This window comes from Mirounga leonina, unplaced genomic scaffold, assembly GCF_011800145.1.
Source record: "Mirounga leonina isolate KUSES-001 unplaced genomic scaffold, KU_Mleo_1.0 Mir_127, whole genome shotgun sequence".
NCBI classification, from domain to species: domain Eukaryota; kingdom Metazoa; phylum Chordata; class Mammalia; order Carnivora; family Phocidae; genus Mirounga; species Mirounga leonina.
This window is the reverse complement of record NW_023270316.1, coordinates 6,894,593-6,904,852: the sequence shown is the minus strand read 5'-3', so window position 1 is coordinate 6,904,852 and position 10,260 is coordinate 6,894,593. Positions and strand designations below refer to the sequence as shown.

The window sequence follows — 10,260 nt, the reverse complement described above, 5'->3', positions numbered from 1 at the left end:
AACTGGTTGGTGCCATTTCCCTCCCCCACCCCTCAGTATAAACACAGAGACACCTGAGGGAATCAGCTCAGCTTGGACACTAGCTGCCTAACTTGCTTACACCAAGCCCCACTGCCCAGCACTCTGGCAGGACTGCCCTTCCCAATCAAGCTTGCCTTAGTCCCACTGTGGTGGGCCCCTCCCCCAGAAGACCAGCACAAACTCCTTCCCACACCATGTTTCCCAACCTGAGAGTTCTGTAGAACCTCAGTTCTGGTGGAGTTGGTGTCACGTCTCATTTCACAAGCAGACCAGAGCACACCTAGTTAAAACTTGCCACATTCGGGCCAGGGACAAAACACTGCCCAATACAGGCAAGAGGAGCCTCTGCAGATGATTGCCCTGAAGGATAGAGCAGCCAAAATACAAAGCAGCCTGCAGGTAGCACACACTAGAGACACTCTCTAAAGCAGCAGGATCTGGGCACTACATAACCTCTTCTTCATAAGGCCATTACTTTCCAGAGCACTCCTGAATAATAATTATTATTATTAGCTAACATATTTGGCTTTTCTAACACAGAGCAGAAGACAGAGACTTAGTCAAAGTGCCAAGATGAAGGAATTTATCCCAAATGAAAGAACAAGATAAGGCCAAGGTGAGAGATATAAGTGAAACAGATATAAGTAACATGCGTGATGGAGAATTTAAAGCAACAATTACAAGGATACTCATTGGGCTTGAGAAAAGAATAGAAGACAACAGTGAAGCCCTTATCAGAGATAAAAGAGTTAAAAAATAATCAGAGATGAAGAATGCAATAAATGAGGTTGGAAACACGCTTGATGTAATGAACAGCAGGCTGGAAGAAGCAGAGGAATGGATTCATGAATTAGAAGAAAAAATAATGGAAAATAATAAAGCTGAACAAAAGAGAAAAAAGAAGAATTATGCAACACAAGAATAGACTTAAGGAACTCGATGAATCCATCAAACATAATAACATTCACAGTATACTAGTACCAGAAGAAGATAGAGAAAGAGGGCAGAGAATTTATTTCAAGAAATAATAGCTGAAAACTTCCCTAATCTGGGGAAGGAAATGGACATTCAGATCCAGGAGGCAAAGAACTCCTATCAAAATAAACAAAAGCAGGCCAACACCAAGACCTATTGTAACTACATTTGCAAAATATAGCGATAAAGGAAAGATCTTAAAAGCAGCAAGACTAAAGAAATCAGTAACTTACAAGGGAAAACCCATAAGGCTAGCTGGAGATTTCACAACAGAAACTGAGCAAGCCAGAAGAGAATGGCATGATATATTCAAAGTGCTGAATGGGAAAAAAATCTGCAGCCAAGAATGCTCTATCCAGCAAGTCTATCATTCAGAATAGAGGGGAGATAGAGTTTCCCAGACAAAAGATAACTAAAGGAGTCCATGAGCATTAAACCAGCCCTGCAAGAAATATTAAAGGGGACTCTGAGTGTAAAGGAGAGACCAAAAGTGACAAAGACAAGAAAGGATCAGAGAAAATATCCAGAAACAACATCCAAAACAAGTAATAAAATGGCAATAAATAGATATCTATCAGTAATTACTTTGAATGTTAATGGACTAAATGCTCCAATTAAATGACATAGAGTTTCAGAATGGATAAAAAAATAAGACTCATCTATATGCTGCCTACAGAGAGCCATTTTGGACCTAAAGACACCAGCAGCTTGAAAATCAGGGATTGGGGAAACGTTTATCATGCAAATGGATATCAAAAGAAAGTCGGAGTAGCAACACTTATATCAAGACAAACTAGACTTTTTTGTCCTTGTATTGTTTTGTCCTGATTTGGTATCAGGGTAGTATTGGTCTCATAGAATGATTTTGAATGTGTTCCCTATATTCCATTATTTCTAAGATTTTGATAAAGATTGTCATTATTTTTTTTTTTTTTAATATTTGGTGGAATTCACCAGGGAAATTATAGTTTTGGGCTTTTCTGTGCTGGGAGATTTTTGATTCCTAATTCAACTTTTATTCTTGTTATTGGTCTAAGAAGATTTCCTGTTTCTTAGATTCAAGAGTCATGATTCAATCATGGTAACTTGTGTGATTTAAGGAATGTACAGAATTGTTGAATCACTATATTGTACAACTGAAACTAAGATAACACTGTATGCTAACTATACTAGAATTAAAATTAGAAACTTAATAAAAAAAGTCAGTGAAATAGCAGTTTCTACTTTAAGTCCCAATAGTAAATGTAAATTCATTTGCATCTAAAGGAAGAGAAAAATGTTGATAGACAAAGAAAGATGCAAACACACACACACACACACACACACACACTCAGAGATTGAGAGAGAGAGAGGCTTTGAGAGAGACTAGCAATGGAATATACTCATGTCACTGGCTTTGGGTAAGAAAGTGAACAGTGTTCATTCTTTGTGTAGGAATGTACTTAATTTTATACTTTAATACTAAAATACAATCATGATAATGAATACTTGATAATAAATAAGCAGCATGTTTTTAGAGACTATTTAATTTCAATTATAATTGAATGCATGCTAACACTTCTTTTGACCTTTTTAAAAACTATTTTGCTTTTATACATTTTTGGTGATGTGTTTAATAAGAATGTTGAAATCAAATAATATTTAAGCTAATATAAAGATTATATTTTATTAGAAATTAGAAATTATATTTCTCACTTAGACCAAAATTTTCTAGGGTGATTTAACAGAATTCTATATTGTTTTGATCTTTATTTCTCTGAGCACCATTTTCTACACCTCTAGCATGAAATAACTGTATTACGATTCCCACAATCTTCTTCAGTCCATATGTGAAAGCACTTTGTGGGCATGTGTTTTATAGTCTCCTTCAAACAAGAGTTAATATAATATGATTTTATTCAGAGCATAATCTTGTATCAATGATTCAAATAGATATATGTCCATAATGTTGGTAAAATATTTAGTTTCATTTATTATTTCGGTGAGTTATAAATCAAATGCAGTGAGAGAGTATTTTAAATCTCTCATCAACATGGAGATTATAATAATATAAACTCCTCATTTATATAACAAATACCCTATTATTAACTAGTAGGGGTGTTGAATGATTTCAAGTTATTCCTTTGTATCTTATACCTAATTATAATATATATTTCTTTCAAAATACTTTTTCTAGAATAGAATCTTGCTTAGTATTAAGTTTTTATACTATTTTGCCATGAGTTTGCTGCAGCCTGGATGCTGGCTAGGGTTAGAGAAATTGCTGGCTGCAGAGGATCAGAATAGATGTAATGGGATGCATACAGATTAAACAAATATTACCTCCATTAGGACCCTGTGCTAATCAGTCAGTCAACCTTAGGAACAATGCTAGCACAAAACTCATGAATTCTCTGCTTTGGGGGGTGATTTCTTCTACTTTTGAAATCACCTCATCACACTGTCATGCAAACTAGCTGCATATACTCTGGTCATAAGTTTCCAAAAGGATGGCTAGTCCCAGGACAGGAACAAAAGGAGCAAGTCTACCATCTCTATTTTCTGATAACTTACTATTTAAAAAAAAAAAAATCAAAGTTCTTTATCATAACTTTAAAAGAAAACCCATAATGTGCAAATGTTGAAAAGACTGGTAAGGTGGGTTTTCTTGTCCACAGCTCATGAAAGGTAAACACATTCAACTTTTCAGGAAAGTATTTTGACAAAGCTAATGAATAATCTTAGATATAGTTGCAGATTTCATCTTTTTTTTCCCATTCTGTGGTTTTAGTAAAGAAAATATGAAAAATACATGTGAGAAACCAGAGGCAACAAGTTGGGAAAAGGAGGTAGAAATCACTCAATTTTCCGAGTAAGATCAATGTAGACATCATTGATTTAAATTGCCTTTATAGGGGATAAGAATTATTTTCCCTGTTATTGATTTAGTATTTACTACAATAGTGGGAAAATGACAATTATAATAATTTACCTTAAAAAATAAAATAGAGCTCCTGGGTGGCTCAGTTTGGTTAAGCAGCTGCCTTCGGCTCAGGTCATGATCCCTTGTCCTGGGATCGAGCCCCACATCAGGCTCTCTGCTCAGTGGGAAATCTGCTTCTCCCTCTCTCTGTGTTTCTCCCCCTGCTTGTACTCTCTTGCTCGCACTCTCAGTCTCTCAAATAAATAAATAAATAAAATCTTTAAAAATATATAAAGATTTTCTTCAAAACCTATTTTTAGGTGACAAATTCTGAACTTGAGCACATGAATTCATCCCCGTTCTTCATCCTGTCCTTTGATTTTGCTAAATAATAAATGCAGTGGTTTCTATGCCCTTATCATAGAAGCCATCCTTTTTACACTTCCTAAAAATGAAAATGTTTAATATCAAACGTTCATGATTCAATATTCTTAGTGAAAGTATTTAAACATTTTGAAGTATTAATCTTGGAATAGAATGAAGAAATCTTGGCAACTAATTTTCTTCAAGGTTATATATTCTTTTTTTCATCACTCGTATGTAGGAAATAGAAATATCTTATTTAGGGCTTAGAAGTGCATATTCAAGCTGCTGACTCATTTGAGAGGTTGACAAGGTAGCTCCAAAAATTCAAATACAGACATTTTATTCATTTTATTTTATATATTGTATGAATATGGCCAGGAAATGCTATACATATTTATTGATAACAGGGAAAGGAATAGCTTGATTTAGGTTAGATCCTATGTTGGATAGACTCTTTTTTCTGGCTATAGAAAGGTTTCAGGAGGAAAGTGACATTAAATAGACCTTTGAATGCTGAAAATATGAAAGACCAATGCCTACAAACATGGTATCTTAAGAAAAAAATGAAACGGGGGCACCTGGGTGGCTCAGTTGGTTAAGCGACTGCCTTCGGCTCAGGTCATGATCCTGGAGTCCCTGGATCGAGTCCCGCATCGGGCTCCCTGCTCAGCGGGGAGTCTGCTTCTCCCTCTGACCCTCCTCCCTCTCCTGCGCTCTGTCTCTCATTCTCTCTCTCTCAAATAAATAAATAAATAATCTTTAAAAAAAAAAAAAGAAAAAATGAAACGAACTGAGAAAATGCAGGTGATCTTAACTGAGTTGATCAGAAATCTGTGAGTTTTGAGCACCTGAAGCAGGGATTTGGAGGAGGCACAAAGGCTTGGGAGAGATTGACAGTACGATGAGGACACCGTGTAAGAGTAATGTTGGCGACTGACATTTAATCACAGAACATAAACCATTGCAACGAACAGGTGGAGGGGCCTGTAATGGAGGTGTAAGAATATAAGAAGTGACAGTGTGTTAATTTACGTTAGAATCTCAGCCAGTGCTTCCCACCCTCAGAACTTCTTGACACATGATATTTAACCTGCAACTCAAGAATGAGAGGATAGTGAGTGGACGATGTGCTTGAGGAATATGAGAATAAATAAAACGATGTGTTTGAGGAACATGAGAATAAATCAAACGAAAGTGGTGCTTCACTGTCTCCTGAGTGCACCCCTTCTTCTATCTGTCCTGCTACTGGCTTGGCTAGGCTCTTGTCAACTTTCCCTGCCCTCATAGAATGGCCTCCTAACTAGAATTCCCACTGCCAGTTTTGCCCTCTTTAAGACGCTCCCTGCTTCAGCTTTGCGCAGTGGTAGTATCGTAGCCAATGAGGTTTATCCGAGGCACGATTATTGCTAATCGAAGACGCTCCCTGCTTCAGTGTTGTCTATGATATTTTACCATTTCTAAAACATGGACAAATGCACTATGGCCCAGAGAATGGCAGTCTAATGCTTTCTTTGCCTAAGCATACTTATCCCAAAGGAGTTGGCTCCTCAAGGTGAGTGACCCATGCGGTAATGAGAACCTCTGTTGTAAAGGAACACACTTGACCCATGCAAAAACTACTGTGAAGGCCAGACACATAGTGATGATCTCTTCATGTGCTTATAACAACTGGAAACAATGTCCTGTTTGTTGGAGGGAGACAGACAGCAATCTTTCTCCTTTCTCAGTAAAAACCTAAAGATCACGAACACTTTTGCAGTCATTAGTAATAAAGCCAGCTATCATTTACTGATCATTACCAACTGCCAAACACTTTCCATGTGCCATTTCAATTAATGTTGACAACAATCTTAGGAGGTAAGTGCCACTATTTACCACAGTTAACAAACAAGGAAACTCAGACACAGAGGCCCAAGAGTCTTTCTTCTTAAACAATCAAGTGAATGTTGCAGCCTGGATATGACATGAAAAAGTCTGACTCTAGAATCTGAAGCCTCATCTCCAAATCTATCTACCAGATTCAACCTAGTTTGTTGCTCTTCGTCCTTCTTTCTCTTCCCCCCACCCTTCCTTCTTTCCTTTCTTCCTTAATTTTCTCCTTCTCTTCCTTCCTTAGCTCCTTCCCTTCTTTCCTTCCTTCCTCCCTCCCTCCCTATCTTCCTTCCTCCCTCCCTCCCTCCCTCTTTACCTTCCTTCCTTCCTTCCTTCCTTCCTTCCTTCCTTCCTTCCTTCCACCCTTCCTTCATTTCTTCACATAACCCATAGCTAACCCTGACAACTCCAAATGTGGGGCCAAGTGCATGACAAAGAAAGTACTTGCTTCATGCACTAACACAGACTCCAATATACATGCACTGGGCTCTGGATTAAAGCAGAATCAACACTTCAGCATGTTCTAGCTATAAAAACGGGATTTACAGCCTAGGGGATTACAGAAAAGAATTCTGGGAAAGAAGAAAGCCCACCCTTGGGGTTTTGAAGCCATCAACCGAGCCATAAGTCTTATACCTGCTAACCTATTAAACTTATTAGCAAATACTTAAACTAATGCTTTGGGTTCAGTCACTTATAGACAAACTATGCTTATTTATACTAGGGTAATTGGGCAAACATTTTCTGGGAAATGAGAAAAGACAAGGCTGCTACTTCAATAAAAAGAACTTGTGGTACGGTTGATGAATGCTAAAATTGGAACTTAAGAGGCAAAAATTAAAATTTGGAAAATTTGTCTTTGCCGTCATAAGTTTGACAAGTTCCCTACACTTAGACTCTTCTACTCAGTGGTGATAGTAACAAATGTGATTTTTAAAACTTGTATAATGAAATGTGTCAACATTTGGAAGATGTGAATAATTGAGTGAACTAATACTTTCCAAATGACCAATGCATAATTCATAAAACATGCATGGATAAAAGATTCATTCAAAGTGCCAGACAGATCAATGGATTTTAATCATTTTATCATCATATGAAGCGTTTATTATGGTTTTAGTTGCAACTAACCTTTTAAAAAAAACACCATTTTGTAGCATCAAAAAAAAATATCCCCAATGATTTGAAATAGCCACTAAAATACTATATATCTGTTTGAAGCTGGATTTTAATCATATAATTCAATCAAAACACATACAGCTGCAGATTGAATGCAAAACAAATGTGAGCATCCAGCTAGCTTCAATTAAGCTGAGCATTAAAGAGATTTGCAAATATGGAATGCAATTCCATCCTCCTCACTGTTTTCATAGTTATTTTTCATGAAAATATTATATTTATTATAACATTTTATGGCTTTATCATTATTTTCTGTTAATTTGTAAACAAACATTTATAGTTTTGTCAGTTGTAATTTCTAATAAGGTAAGTATCCGTGGGGATGGTTCTCACTGAATTTTGATGGTATAAAGAGTTGCAATCTCCAAAAGTGAGAAGACAACTTTCTGAAGTTCACAAGAGAGGAACTCACTCGTCCCTGTGGTCACCAGGTGACTCTGTGACAGTGCGGACAGCCTTGGGGTGGATGGCAGGTTTTCTGAGAGAGACAGAGGAGAGTCTCTTAGCCTCCCATATTGATCAACTTCATCCTGCAGACAAATGCCTTACCATGTGATAACTCCCACATTCAAAATCCAATCTGTTTGGTAATTAAATCTATAGTTTTTCATTTCATAATTTATGAAACTTCTTTCTCCTTTTCAGCTGTGTTTTTCCTCTGAGTGAAATGCAGCCCAACCCCTTCTAACGTGGTCAGCACTCGCTCCTGCTGCTTGCCCTCCTCCTCAGTCCTGACCATGGGGTGCAGATGCCCTGTGCATCTTTTCCTGACATGCCTTCTGTGTAACTTCTGACATACTTTCTCGAAGTGGGAGTATGTAATAGTTTTAAGTGATTCGGTATTATCTCTCATCTTTGGGGGTCTTTATTATTCTCTCTTTTCTTCTTTATCATATTTATCTTATTATTTCTTGGTGGATTTTTAAAAACCATGTAAAAAACAGGTTTGGACAATTTATAATGGATTTTCTTTAGACATGCCGAGAGACTTTACAAACTGTGTAATCCAAGGTCTTTTATTTTTCAGATGCAAACACCAGAGCAATGTGATTGGGATCATGTGACATATCCGTGACAAGGCAGTGTCACCATTGTGGTGGGGGGGAGGGTGGAAGGACTCCACCTCCTCATGCAGGATGTTTTCCCCCTGTCCCTTTGGCAGGGCGGGGGTGGGGGTGGGGACTCTGTGTCATTTACACTCTGACTTCATCATAGTTCAAGGCTGTGTCCTTTCTCGAACCCTGGAATGGTTATTAGTGCAGCAACTGAATTGTCATGCAGGCACAGTAACCTTGCTAGGAGCTACAGCTTCTACAGCTTATGCTTTTGCAGTTTGCCCCATAACTTCTTCAAATCCCAGGTGGATGAAGCCACTGAATCAAATGTCTAAGGGCAACCATAGTTTTTCTCCAAAGATCCGTTGGCCACTGAAGACAGATTCGAAATGTCAGTATCTTTATTCTTTTTATTTTTTTAAAGATCTATTTATTTATTTGTCAGAGAGAGAGAGCACAAGCAGGGGGAACAGCAAGCAGAGGGAGAAGCAGGCTCCCTGCTGAGCAAGGAGCCCGATATAGGACTCGATCCCAGGACCCTGGGATCATGACCTGAGCAGAAGGCAGACGTTTAACCAACTGAGCCACCCGGGCATCCCAGTATTTTTTATTTTTAAGATAATATAAATTTTTAAATTTTTTTTAAGATTTTTATTATTTATTCATGAGAGACAGAGAGAGAGAGAGGCAGAGGGAGAAGCAGGCTCCCAAGGAGCAGGGAGCCTGATGTGGGACTCAATCCCAGGACCCTGGGATCATGACCTGAGCCAAAGGCAGACGCTTAACCATCTGAGCCACCCAGGCGCCCCTAAGATAATATAAATTAAAAAAAAAATTAAAAAAATAATATAAATTAGTCTTGGCAGTAAGTAAAAGAGAAAGGGTGTGTCAGAGATGCAGTTATCAGAATGGCAGAGGATTCAAGAATAGCACCCCTCTACTCAAAAAAAAAAAAAAAGATTGGGAGCAGATGGTTAACCAGGTCTGTGATAAGAAGGGAAAAAAAAAAAAAAAAGCCCAGTGACAAAACAAGTGTCGCTGGTGTGGAAAAAGCACTGAACAACACCTCATCCAGCGGGAATGCCAGGAAGAGAAGGGAAAGATGCTGTAGACAGATAATAGGAGTGGAGAGTGTGGGGAGAAGGAAGGAAAGGAAAACAGAGTAAGTGCTGAGAGTAGCATCAACTCCTGGGATGGCAGAAGGTCTCTGGGAATGGCTGGATGTTAAGAAGCCACCTAAGCTTGCCAGGCAGAATTAGCAAAAGCACGTGATCCTCAAGGCCCGTCACCCATGGGGGGGATACTCACTGCTGCTCCCCTGCTCTTTGAGACCGATATATGAATAAGGGACTATCAAAGAGACTTGGGATAACCCTCTTCATGACCCATGCTTAAACAGAAGGTAAAGTATAACGTTGCTCACTATCTGTCCACCACCCCTCCCACAAGACCGTTGTGAAGCGCTGAGTAAGTGTTAAACCTTCCCAGGCCATTCAGAGCAGGCACGAGAGCATGGCTTAGTGAAAGATGGGTCTATACTACCCAGAGAGGGTGTTTGCGGTGGGGACAGGCACAGGCCGTGGGAGGGGAAGAAGCCAAGCTCTTGGTTTCTGTGGGGTAAGAGCTGTGTTGCTAAGAACTAGTTTTTATATCACCTTTAATAGATTTCCTTGAGAAAAACACTACTGACTCAAATGTCTTGTCTTCAGCTTCTGCCAACAAATCAATTGTCCAAGTTCTAGGCCTGGGAAGAGTGATTGACAATTCCCAGGATACTATGCTGGGCAGAGTCAGGTAGAAAGAAACCTACAGGGGCACCTGTGTGGCTCAGTCTGTTAAGTGTCTGCCTTCAGATCAGGTCATGATCCCAGGGTCCTGGGATTGAGCCCC

The 10,260-nt window shown here is 38.7% G+C and overlaps 1 pseudogene; it reads left to right on the top strand.

Moving 5' to 3' along the window:
* Positions 1-5,613: 5,613 nt before the first annotated feature.
* On the top strand, positions 5,614-5,739 carry LOC118009748 (annotated as a pseudogene).
* The last annotated feature ends 4,521 nt before the right edge of the window (positions 5,740-10,260 follow it).